Source organism: Podarcis vaucheri (genome assembly GCF_965113315.1).
Source record: "Podarcis vaucheri genome assembly, chromosome: 4".
Taxonomy (NCBI): domain Eukaryota; kingdom Metazoa; phylum Chordata; class Lepidosauria; order Squamata; family Lacertidae; genus Podarcis; species Podarcis vaucheri.
Genome location: NC_138762.1, coordinates 110116028 through 110128599, shown reverse-complemented (window position 1 = coordinate 110128599; position 12572 = coordinate 110116028). Strand labels below are relative to the sequence as shown.

Here is a 12572-nt window from a genome sequence, read left to right as displayed (position 1 = left end):
CCTTACAAATAGCGGGGGAGAGAAGGCAAGCAAAATGCGAGGGAGACAGGAAATTGAATGCAGATTTCCAAAAAATAGCAAGGAGAGACAATAAATCAATACCAGGGAAGATTCTGGAGCAGATCATTAAGCAAACAGTCTGTGAGCACCTAGAAAGGAATGCTGTGATCACCAATAGTCAGCATGGATTTCTGAAAAATAAGTCATGTCAGACTAACCTGACCTCGTTTTTTGACAGAATTACAAGCCTGGTAGATGAAGGGAACGCAGTGGATGTAGCCTACCTTGATTTCAGCAAGGCATTTGACAAGGTGCCCCATGATATTCTTGTAAAGAAGCTGGTAAAATGCGGTCTTGACTATGCTACCACTCAGTGGATTTGTAACTGGCTGACTGACCGAACCCAAAGGGTGCTCATCAATGGTTCCTCTTCATCCTGGAGAAGAGTGACTAGTGGGGTGCCACAGGGTTCTGTCTTGGGCCCGGTCTTATTCAACATCTTTATCAACGACTTGGATGATGGACTCAAGGGCATCCTGATCAAATTTGCAGATGACACCAAACTGGGAGGGGTGGCTAACACCCCAGAGGACAGGGTCACACTTCAAAACGACCTTGACAGATTAGAGAACTGGGCAAAAACAAACAAGATGAATTTTAACAGGGAGAAATGTAAAGTATTGCACTTGGGCAAAAAAAATGAGAGGCACAAATACAAGATGGGGGACACCTGGCTTGAGAGCAGTACATGTGAAAAGGATCTAGGAGTCTTGGTTGACCACAAACTTGACATGAGCCAACAGTGTGACGCGGCAGCTAAAAAAGCCAATGCAATTCTGGGCTGCATCAATAGGAGTATAGCATCTAGATCAAGGGAAGTAATAGTGTCACTGTATTCTGCTCTGGTCAGACCACACCTGGAGTACTGTGTCCAGTTCTGGGCACCACAATTCAAGAAGGACACTGACAAACTGGAACGTGTCCAGAGGAGGGCAACCAAAATGGTCAAAGGCCTGGAAACGATGCCTTATGAGGAACGGCTAAGGGAGCTGGGCATGTTTAGCCTGGAGAAGAGGAGGTTAAGGGGTGATATGATAGCCATGTTCAAATATATAAAAGGATGTCACATAGAGGAGGGAGAAAGGTTGTTTTCTGCTGCTCCAGAGAAGCGGACACGGAGCAATGGATCCAAACTACAAGAAAGAAGATTCCACCTAAACATTAGAAAGAACTTCCTGACAGTAAGAGCTGTTCGACAGTGGAATTTGCTGCCAAGGAGTGTGGTGGAGTCTCCTACTTTGGAGGTCTTTAAGCAGAGGCTTGACAACCATATGTCAGGAGTGCTCTGATGGTGTTTCCTGCTTGGCAGGGGGTTGGACTCGATGGCCCTTGTGGTCTCTTCCAACTCTATGATTCTATGATTCTATAAGGCCTTCTTAAATGAGCAATGCAAATAGAGGAAAACAATAGAATGGGGAAATCCAGAGATCTGTTCAAGAAAATTGGAGATATGAAAGGAACATGTCGTACAAAGATTACCATAATAAAGGACAAAAGTGGTAAGGACCTAACAGAAGCAGAAGACATCAAGAAGAGGTGGCAAGAATACACAGAGGAATTATACCAGAAAGATATGGATGTATCGTACACCCCAGGTAGTGTGGTTGCTGACCTTGAGCCAGACATCCTGGAGAGTGAAGTCAAATGGGCCTTAGAAAGCACTGCAAATAACAAGGCCAGTGGAAGTGATGATATTCCAGCTGAACTATTTAAATTTTTTAAAGATGATGCTGTTAAGGTGCTACACTCAATATGCCAGCAAATTTGGAAAACTCAGCAGTGGCCAGCGGATTGGAGAAGATCAGTCTACATCCCAATCCCAAAGAAGGGAAGTGCCAAAGTATGTTCCAACTACCGCACAATTGCACTCATTTCACACGCTAGCAAGGTTATGCTTAAAATTCTACAAGGCAGGCTTAAGCAGTATGTGGACCAAGAACTCCCAGAAGTGCAAGCTGGATTTCGAAGGGGCAGAGGAACCAGAGACCAAATTGCAAACATGCGATGGATTATGGAGAAAGCTAGAGAGTTCCAGAAAGACATCTACTTCTGCTTCATTGACTATGCAAAAGCCTTTGACTGTGTTGACCACAGCAAAATATGGCAAGTTCTTAAAGAAATGGGAGTGCCTGATCACCTCATCTATCTCCTTAGAAATCTCTATGTGGGACAAGAAGCTACAGTTAGAACTGGATATGGAACAACTGATTGGTTCAAAATAGGGAAAGGAGCAAGAGAAGGCTGTATATTGTCTCCCTGCTTATTTAACTTATATGCAGAATTCCTCATGCGAAAGGCTGGGCTGGATGAATCCCTAGCCAGAATTAAGATTGCCGGAAGAAATATCAACAACCTCGGATATGCAGATGACACAACCTTGAAGGCAGAAAGTGAGGAGGAATTAAAGAACCTTTTATTGAGGGTGAAAGAGGAGAGCGCAAAATATGGTCTGAAGCTCAACATCAAAAAAACGAAGATCATGGCCACTGGGCCCATCACCTCCTGGCAAATAGAAAGGGAAGAAATGGAGGCAGTGAGAGATTTTACTTTCTTGGGCTCCATGATCACTGCCGATGGTGACAGCAGTCACAAAATTAAAAGACGCTTGTTTCTTAGGAGAAAAGCAATGACAAACCTAGACAGCATCTTAAAAAGCAGAGACATCACCTTGCTGACAAAGGTCTGTATAGTTAAAGCCATGGTTTTCCCAGTAGTGATGTATGGAAGTGAGAGCTGGACCATAAAGAAAGTTGATCGCCAAAGAATTGATGCTTTTGAATTCTGGTGCTGGAGGAGACTCTTGAGAGTCCCATGGACTGCAAGAACATCAAACCGATCCATTCTGAAAGAAATCAGCCCTGAGTGCTCACTGGAAGGACAGATCGTGAAGCTGAGGCTGCAATACTTTGGCCACCTCATGAGAAGAGAAGACTCTCTGGAAACCCTGAAGTTGGGACAAATTGAGGGCACAAGGAGAAGGGGACGACAGAGGACGAGATGGTTGGACAGTGTTCTCGTAGCTACCAGCATGAGTTTGACCAAACTACGGGAGGCAGTGGAAGACAGGAGTGCCTGGCGTGCTCTGGTCCATGGGGTCACAAAGAGTCGGACACGACTAAACGACTAAACAACAACAAATACTCATATTCTTTACAAGAATTACTGAGGTTTGCACCCAGCCCATCATCTGTCCGCTACAGACTGGTGATTTTATGGTTTGCTACTACATGAATAAACCTGAATTAACCTTGGGGTAGAGATTGTGTGGCCCCACAAGCCACCCACAGATAGAAAAATGAAAAGGCCTATAATTTAAACATAACACTAAACCACTACTTGAATGATTTAGAGAACCCTCAGCCTCGCACAAGGTGAATCCCTGCCATCCAGTCCTGAGCTGAGGCGAACTGTAACTCATTTCAACATCCAAATAGTTTGGATTATTCCATGATGCTGCAAGCCATGGTTGCAAATTGGGAAACTTTGGGCTAGTCATAATTTTTAAAATCAGCCTAGGTTGCATTTTTTTTTCAAAGGACAAGTTGGGATGGTGCCATAGATGCCCTGGAGCTCCATGAAACTACTAAAACTGTTTCAATCTGTGAAATTAAAAGGAGCAATCATTTTTAGTCAGGCTTTTTATGCAAGTAAACTGCTTAATAATTGCATGCAAGAACATACAACGTTTTAGAACAACAGCAGAAACAAATTTAAACGATAGGGCAGGTCATCAGTTGATTTAAACCAATGCCAAATTCTAATTACATTTTTTGAATCCTGGGAGTTCTGATCTTTTTAACACGCCAGCACTTGACATTTGTAGTGATCTATTAGCAGCCCCCATCAATATAAATTCAGTGTTTCAAGATGTTCACCCAACATATTTGCTGAATCATATCCGAAACATTCATTAGCTGTTACAACACAGGTTTAACTCAATGTGGCTAAGGGGAGAGATAGAAGAATCTGTCAATTTTGGATCTCAAAGGCCAGAACACAGCTATCCTTCAAAATCTGTACTTATCTGAATTTTGTGGTATAGTTTTCCAAGCACAATGTTTACCAAAATGCATGTACAAGGGTAAAGTATGCATAAAAATAAATATGTTACTGGAAACATTGTGCAAAAAATATATTATATTAGAGAGAACCGCTTACAGATATGTGTACATTAGTCAAAGCTGCATATAAAATGTGCTTTCTAGGAGAAATTATCACTCAAATACTAAAACAAAATATTAAAATAGTAAAACAAATTGCTGCAAAATGTGAAGAACAGTATTTAAGATTGGAACAATGAGAAATTGAGGGTGAACATTTGAATCCAATTTCTCTCCCATCCTTAGCTGAAGGAGTTCTAGTTAGCTGACAAGAGAGGAAACATTGTTTAATCACTACTTGCTCCCTATCTGTAAGATATACAAGATTACAAAATACATTGGTCACTTTCACAATTTTGGGGGAGATGTTTTAACATATGTCTAAGAAAGTAGCATGAAAAGATGTGCTGAGATAGTCATACTAATAGTCAAGACACGTTTGTGGAGAGAAGATGAGATATGAATGACAGGCTGCTCTCTGGAATTTTGTCATGTGCAGTTTTATGAAAAAGTGTTGACACCAACCCCTCAAGGCCCTTATTCTAATAAAGCAGAATATTAGGGAAAGGCTGGCTTTAGCCTTCACATTTGAATTGGTATTTAGATGCCCCCTTTGGGGCCCCAATGCTGACTCCTATTTGCAAAGCTGCTTTATGATCTGGCATTAAGTGAGGGTCATGCTTTCATCGAGGTTCGTCCTCGTCTGAGTGTCTGAGACATGAGCACCCTTGAAGTCTATTTCCTTGATGAAAATAATATTTCTAACAAATGACAATCAAGTGGTGTTTTCATTATTTCAAGTAGTTTTCTGCCTGTATTTCAAGTCTCCTTAGTAACAGAATTTGGGGGAGAAAGGTAGCTTTTCAATGCTCAATTGTATGCATCTTACTGTCACTCACTGGGAACAGAAGTATTTAGTAGAGACACTTGTACATTGGAAAAACACTACTCACTCCCCCCCCCACCGCACATCATTTTCTTCCTTCCCTCCTGCCCCTGTAATTTTATACTTATTTCAGTCAGAAAGTGCTGTTTCCACATCTAGCTTCAAGTTACAACTATGATGGAGTGGAGCTTTAAATTATCGGCCCAGAGGGCAGCCGACACCTGGTCACCCCCTTAAATAGGCCAGTCTCTGATTGGGTGAGTGGGCACTGCTCACCCTTACCTGAGAATCTGACGCAGTCAGAGGTGGGCAGTGCCAGCCATCCCCTCCCCAGGCCACACCTGGAAAGATGGCAGCCTCCTTAAACCCACCACGGCCGCGCCATGCAACAACGGTTGCCTACTTGGAGTCCCAGGTGAGCAGATATTATTTATTCATCATCGTCATCATCATCAGTGAGGCATTGAATACATATAACAAAATGTCCTTGCCGAAATACATATATAGGCTGCTTCTAACAACAACTTACAGAAGTCAACAATCAACATCAGAAAAAGAAGAGCAACGAGGCACCAGTTGGGACAGCAGCAATTGTACATTGGTGAATAGGTAACTAACATTCTTTGCTAAGCAATGTATGAAAAAGTTGGAACCATTTTGTGTGGGAGTTCCATTCCCAGCCCCCATGCTTGCCAGCGGAGCACATATAAGCAAGGCCTGCCCCCCTTCCATTCAACCCCATTCCACCTCTGTTCTGCCTTTTTCTGGGTGCAAAAGAACCCACGCGACCCTTCCCCTCTGCAGGGAGGTGGAACTGATTTGGATGGTCCACCCCCACCACTTAATGGATCAAAATGGTTTCCAGAGAGTGGTAGGGGATGTTTTATCCCATGTTGATGGCCTTTCAGCTGATTCCCTGGTGGCCTGCTGGAATGTGGATTTAACTAGGGCTATCTACTGTCTGGCTCCGAAGCACCCTCTCCGATTGCATGGAGCCCAGACAGTCCCGTGGTTTTCCCGGGAGCTGAGGGCAATGAAACAATCACTGAGATGGTTAGAGCACCAGTGGTGGAAAACTCACTCTGAATCTGACCGGACACAGGTTAGAGCTCAACATCAAGACTACCAAGTAGTGATGGTGATGGCAAAGAGGACCTTCTTCACCGCCTCTGTTGCAGCTGCAGAAAACATCAGTGGGAGACTCTTTCAGGTAGTTCACAATTTAATGGAACCACCTTTGCCATCAGGGCCTGGTACGAACCCCAAGATCTCCTTCAATAGTTTTGCAAAGTTTTTTTTTGCAGATAAAGTTGCTCCAATTCGGAAAAAGTAGACCCCACCCTGGGAGCAGGGCCAGAGAGGGAGAGTGCTAGAGTCCAGTCTAGTCGAGTTGCATGGTATCAACTCCAATCTGTTACCTCCAAGGATGTGGGAGGGCTGATTGAATGAGTGAAACCAACCACCTGTCTCTTTGATCCTTGCCCATCCTGGCTCATAAAAACGAGCCGGGAAAGGCTGGGCGATGGGCTTCGCAGGGTGGTATCAGGAGTGCGTGCAGGAGCCGGGCCTTGTGACCAGTAGGGCTTTGCAGGACTGGGGCCTTCCTAAGTATGTTCTGGAGAGGCAAGGCGTGGCCGCACAGGTGAGGCCGCTTGGTACCTGGTGGCTAAAGCTAGAAGGGATATAAGGTCAGCATTTCCCTTCGGCCCTTTGCCACAGAAACACGTTTCCTGCCTTGCTGCGCTTGGCTTCTTGCTTCCTGATTCTCGGACCTTGGCTTCTTGACTCCTTGATCTTGACCCTCAGACCCTTGACTTTGTGACTCCCTGCTTCCTGACCCTTGGACCCCTGGTTTCTGGACTCTTTCCTGCCATCTTGCCCCCAGTCCCGATGTCCTCAGCCGGGACTTCGATCGCCCGTAGACTGGACCGTGACAGGTGGTGAATGCTTCCCTATGTGAGGAACCTTCCCAGACCTGCTGAAAGAGGTGGTCATTAAACCGCTTCTTAAAAAAACATCTTTAGACCCAGCCAGTATGGCCAACTATCGCCCAGTCTCAAATCTTCCATTCTTGGGCAAGGTGATTGAGCGGGTAGTTGCTGAACAACAACATCCGCCTGGAGGATGCGGACCATTTGGATCCCTTCCAGTCGGGATTCAGGCCTCATCATGGGATTGAAACTGCCTTGGTCGCACTGGTTGATGATCTATGGTTTGATACCATCGACCATAACATCCTTCTGGACCGTCTACAGGGGCTGGGAGCTGGGGGCACTGTGATACAGTGGTTTCGCTCCTTCCTCCTGGGCCATGTTCAGAAAGTGGTGGTGGGGGATGAGTGTTCAGACCCCATGGCTCTCACTTGTGGGGTGCCTCAGGGTTCCGTCCTCCCCCCCATGCTTTTTAACATCTATATGAAGCCGCTGGGAGAGATCATCAGAGGGTTTGGGCTGGGTGTTCATCAGTATGCAGATGACACCCAGCTCTACCTCTCCTTTAAATCAGAACCAGTGAAGGCGGAGAAGGTCCTGTGTGAGTGCCTGGAGGCGGTTGGAAGATGGATGGCGGCTAACAGATTGAGGTAGAATCCTGACAAGACAGAAGTACTGTTTTGGGAGGACAGGGGTGTGTGTGTGTGGAGGACTCCCTGGTCCTGAATAGGGTAACTGTGCCCCTGAAGGAGCAGGTGCGCAGCCTGGGAGTCATTCTGGACTCACAGCTGTCCATGGAGGCGTAGGTCCATTCTGTGTCCAGGGCGGCTGTCTACCAGCTCCACCTGATACGCAGGCTGAGACCCTACCTGCCTGCGGACTGTCTTGCCAGAGTGGTGCATGCTCTAGTTATTTCCCGCTTGGACTACTGCAACACGCTCTACGTGGGGCTACCTTTGAAGGTGACCCAGAAACTACAGCTAATCCAGAATGCGGCAGCTAGACTGGTGACTGGAAGTGGCCGCCGAGACCATATAACACCAGTCCTGAAACAGCTTGAAACTATTTGAAACTAACCATAATTAATGTTAACTACAGTTTGTTACTGGGATGCGGGTGGCGCTATGGTCTAAACCACAGAGCCTAGGGCTTGCCAATTAGAAGGTCGGCTGTTCAAATCCCCGTGATGGGGTGAGCTCCTGTTGCTCAGTCCCTGCTCCTGCCCACCTAGCATTCGAAAGCACGTCAAAGTGCAAGCAGATAAATAGGTACCACTCCAGCGGGAAGGTAAACGGTGTTTCCGTGTGCTGCTCTGGTTCACCAGAAGTGGCTTAGTCATACTGGCCACATGACCAGGAAGCTGTACGCCAGCTCCCTTGGCCAATAAAGCGAAATGAGTGCCGCAACTCCAGAGTTGTCCGCGACTGGACCTAACGGTCAGGGGTCCCTTTACCTTTACAGTTTGTTACTACAGACAACCTAACAAGCTTTGGTGATCCGAAAGCGTAAGCAACCCCTTCCAGACTCCTCCTCACAGCCCAGCAGAAGGAGGGGGAGGGTGTGCAAGACTAAGTCTTGCTGCAGTGCATTCATGCCACACCAAATCAAGTTTAACATGTTGTTCATATGCAAACATTTCTCAATACAGTATTCTCAATCTTTTGTGTAGCAGGAACATAAATTTTAAGGAACCGATAGCACAGTCCACAATATATACTATTGTACCATAAGGTGTGATGCTTGTCCACAAAACAATATGTTATATTGTATTTTTTCCTGCTGAGATGCGCACTAAGGCTACTACAAATACATGCTTTTAATAGTGCATGTGACAAAGCATAATAAGTAGTACTTGAGGCAGGGAAGCTGTGAAAATGCATTTTCTGCTCCTAACACAAAATCACAGTTGCTGATGGAGGTGCCCTGAATAGACAGCAGCCTGGTCATGGGGGTTAAGGTGGTCATGGGGGTTAAGGTGGCACCCAACCATATTCCCTGGATTCCCGGCTTTAAAAATAAACAGCAACCTGATCCTTTGCCCTTGTAGAACCTGAGAAACAAGGCAAAATATACAGGCTGTATTTTCTTTCTTTCTTTCTTTCTTTCTTTCTTTCTTTCTTTCTTTCTTTCTTTCTTTCTTAGAAATTAGCCTGTTCCTGTCTCAGTATTAAGTCAATGAAAGAAGTCTGAACAATGATTGACATTGAAGAATAGCCTATATAGCCAAATGGACAAAAAGAAGTCTAGAGGAAAACACCCATTGTACGTAGAAAGAACTTTTTGCTTTATTTTTAAGCCTTTCTCTCTATCATTCCTGCTGGAGAAGTGATTGCCATCCAATAGAAAACAATTCAGTTATCCAAGATTTTAGTCTAGCTCTGATTGGAGAGTGCTTTATCAACTCAAAAACAAAAGACTGCAAGAAAAAAATTGGAGTTCACAATCTTTTTAACTTGGGTCTTACTTCATACTCAAACATGGCTTATTATTTTTCCTGAGCTTGTAAAGTTAGGGTTTTTTTAATGCTATTGCAGACAAATGATTTGTCACAAATCCATATTATACCCATATTGTGGGGAACTGTGCTGTGGCTTACACCACCTTGCATAATAATAGTGCAATAATACCCAAGGCTTTTTTCAGAGGGAATTCACAGGAACCTCTCAGGTGGACGCCATTGCCATTCTAAGAGAACGAGGGTGGTGTTCATGGTGAGTTCCAGCACCTCTTTTTCTAGAAAAATAGCACTGGTTTGCTGGGGGGATGGGGAATTCGAGTAGAGTACATCAACCCTGAAGTGTAGTCCCATCTTTGAAGGTAAACATGGAAGCAATGCATGGAGAAACCTAGGGAAAGAAATAAGCCTTTCATTTGTGGGTCAAAGAGCATTGCTCGGATGCCAGGGCTATCTGCAGATCAGGGGTGGCAAACCTCCAGCCCATAAACCAATTTTGGCCTGCCAAGTTTCCATTCTCTCTCCCAGCATTCCTCTTTCACAAAATCACAGAATTAAGGGATCCCCAAGGGTCATCTAATCCAACCCTCTACAACGCAGGAATCTCCACTAAATCATCCATGACAGATGGCCATCCAACCCCTTCTTAAAAACCCCCAAGGAAGGAGAGTCCACCACCTCTCGTGGGAGTCTGTTCCACGGTCAAACAGCTCTTACTGGCGAAAAGTTATTCCTGATGTTTAGTCAGAATCTCCTTTCTTGTAAGTTGAAGCCATTGATTCAGGCCCTACCCTCTGGAGCAGGAGAAAACAAGCTTGTTCCCTCTTCCATGTGACAGCCCTTGAGATATTTGAAGATGGCTATCATATTTCCTCTCAGCCTCCTCTTATCCAGGCTAAACTTACCCTGTTCCATCAACCTTATAAGGCTTGTTTTCTTGATCATCTTGCTCACCCTCCTCTGCACACATTCCAGCTTGTCAATTTTAAGCAGTCCCTTCAACTTCTGAAATTTGGGTGACTTGCAAAGGGCTCAGATTGGCTGTGTGTGCCTGTTCCCTCCTGGGTTCAGGCATGTGCAGCCAGGGAAAGTAGCCTCTTTTAGAGACAGTTGCATTTTGGAAGATTGGCTGTGTGAGGAACTTCTCCCACAGGCAGCTGATCCTTCCCAAAGGCACCTTTCCCCCTCTCAGCCAGGTGAGTCCCAGACTACCTCAAAAGCCTAGATAGAGTGTGTGTAGCAATTTGGCACAGACTTGCACTGAAAGGGAAATGTGAGGGGTATATCTGAACTTGGGACAATAGTAGCAGAGGCCCAGGCAAATGAAGCAGTATTTTCAGACACTGCTGAACAGCTGACTGGTTGTATCTGCAAAGCTCTGTGTCTCTGCCCCATGAATTTTGAAACCACACCAAGTGTTGCAAGGAAATTGAGTTAAAATGGACCGTGGGGTTTGGGAGAGGCTGGATCCAGTCCGCACCCCACCCCCAGCTTACTCTCCTTATAGTCACAGAGGCAGAGCTAAGCAGCCCAGACGAGTCCGACACAATCAGCACAAAGCAATCTATTTGATAAACTATCAACAGCACAGCTACCAATAGCACTACCTCACTGTCAGAACATCATTACAGGACTGAGAAAATTGTGCTCCAAAGAGATCTCCCTGGTGGTCAACAGTCAGTGCTCATCACAAATCATATATGCAAAATACTGAAATATGGTAAACTTCCTTGCTCAAAATTAAGTAATCAGGTATTGTGCTGTTGCAGTGGCTTTCAAATGACTACACAGACCTTTTCATTGCTGGGAGCAGGAGAGAAATCCTTACACAAGCCCCAAAGACAAGGCTGAAATGCATGCAGCCCACACAACGGATTAGAGAGGGTTGCTCTTATGTGCTGAGATTGGCTGCATCTTCCCCTTTGCAGAGGAGATTGCTTACACCATTATCATGCATTTGAAAAAGGCGAGAGAACGTAAGCTGACATGTTTAAAGCAAAAATATTTAAAGCTTGATAGGATCTGAAGCGTGGACTCTCTTCTCTTCTCTCCCTTGCCGCACACATCTGTCAGGAAGCGGCAGTGTGCCTCTAATAACACAACCTGGCCTTTGTTTTCTCTTGTCATTTAGAATTACACTTAATGTACGGCTACCTGCTGAGACACTAAACAAGGCTCCTCTGCAGTTTTTTTTCCAGTCAGGGAGGCTCACTTCCCAAGCTTGAGGGTAGTCAGTCTAAAATATGTCTCTGAGGGCTCAAATTAGAAATTCCATGTCATCGAAGATGACTTAACACAGCCACTATTCATAAGGGTGCATTCTTTCCTCTATTAATTATGCCTCCTTTTTCCATCTCACCAATACTAGAGACACATCACTGTACATATTTAATGGAACACTAAAAATACATCAGAATTAATTAATGGCCATTCTGTCCCAGAATGTTCAAACTTACCAATGCTTTTGCCCCCTTAAAGACCAGCTGCTTTCTTGCTAGAAAATCTAGGAACAAAAAGGAAGAGGTTGCAATAAAGTATTATTTTCACAATATTTTTTCTATAGTCTATGTGTGGGGTTTTGTGCCAGCATCACTATTTGGGTTTTTTATGTTGTATTTATTTTTTACAATATATAAAAGAAAAGCAGTGTTCAATGTACAGAGCAATATAAAATTATAATTCACAGTTCTTCTCTTGCCAAATGCTTAGCACCTAAGATGTCTCACCTTTGTTCAGAAGGGGCCCCTGTTGTCACACTGTTTCTCTGCACTCACAAAGCCAGCATGGGATAGTGGACTAGGACTTCAGAGACCAGGGTTCAAATTCCCACGCAGCTATGGAGCTCACTTGCTGACCTTGGGCCAGTCACCACCCACTGAGGAGGGGGAAGATCTGTGCACATCACCTTGAGAAATAGGTGGGATGCAAATGGAGTAGAATTGTAATAAGCACCACCTCCTCTCACTGGGTTCCCTTTCAAAACTGCTCCCTCCCTTTGCCATTTTGCCACATTTCTATCCAATGTGTTGCTTCAGCCCCAAATCTTCAGTCTTAAGCCACTCAACAAGCAAAACCTGCTACAGAATTGATATACTGTAAGACAACGAAAGCAACACGACTTAACTCAACCAGTAATGGTT

General features: G+C 44.8%; 1 long non-coding RNA gene across 1 annotated transcript in view; it reads right to left on the bottom strand.

Annotated features, from left to right (window-relative positions):
• LOC309531756 overlaps positions 1–12318 on the bottom strand; it is a 28548-nt gene extending 16230 nt beyond the window's left edge. The window contains exons 1-2 of the long non-coding RNA XR_014219428.1: positions 12159–12318; positions 11889–11935 (exon numbers count right to left, since the gene is read on the bottom strand). This is a non-coding gene — a long non-coding RNA (uncharacterized lncRNA). The remainder of the gene's footprint in view (positions 1–11888; positions 11936–12158) is intronic.
• Between the last annotated feature and the right edge of the window lie 254 nt (positions 12319–12572).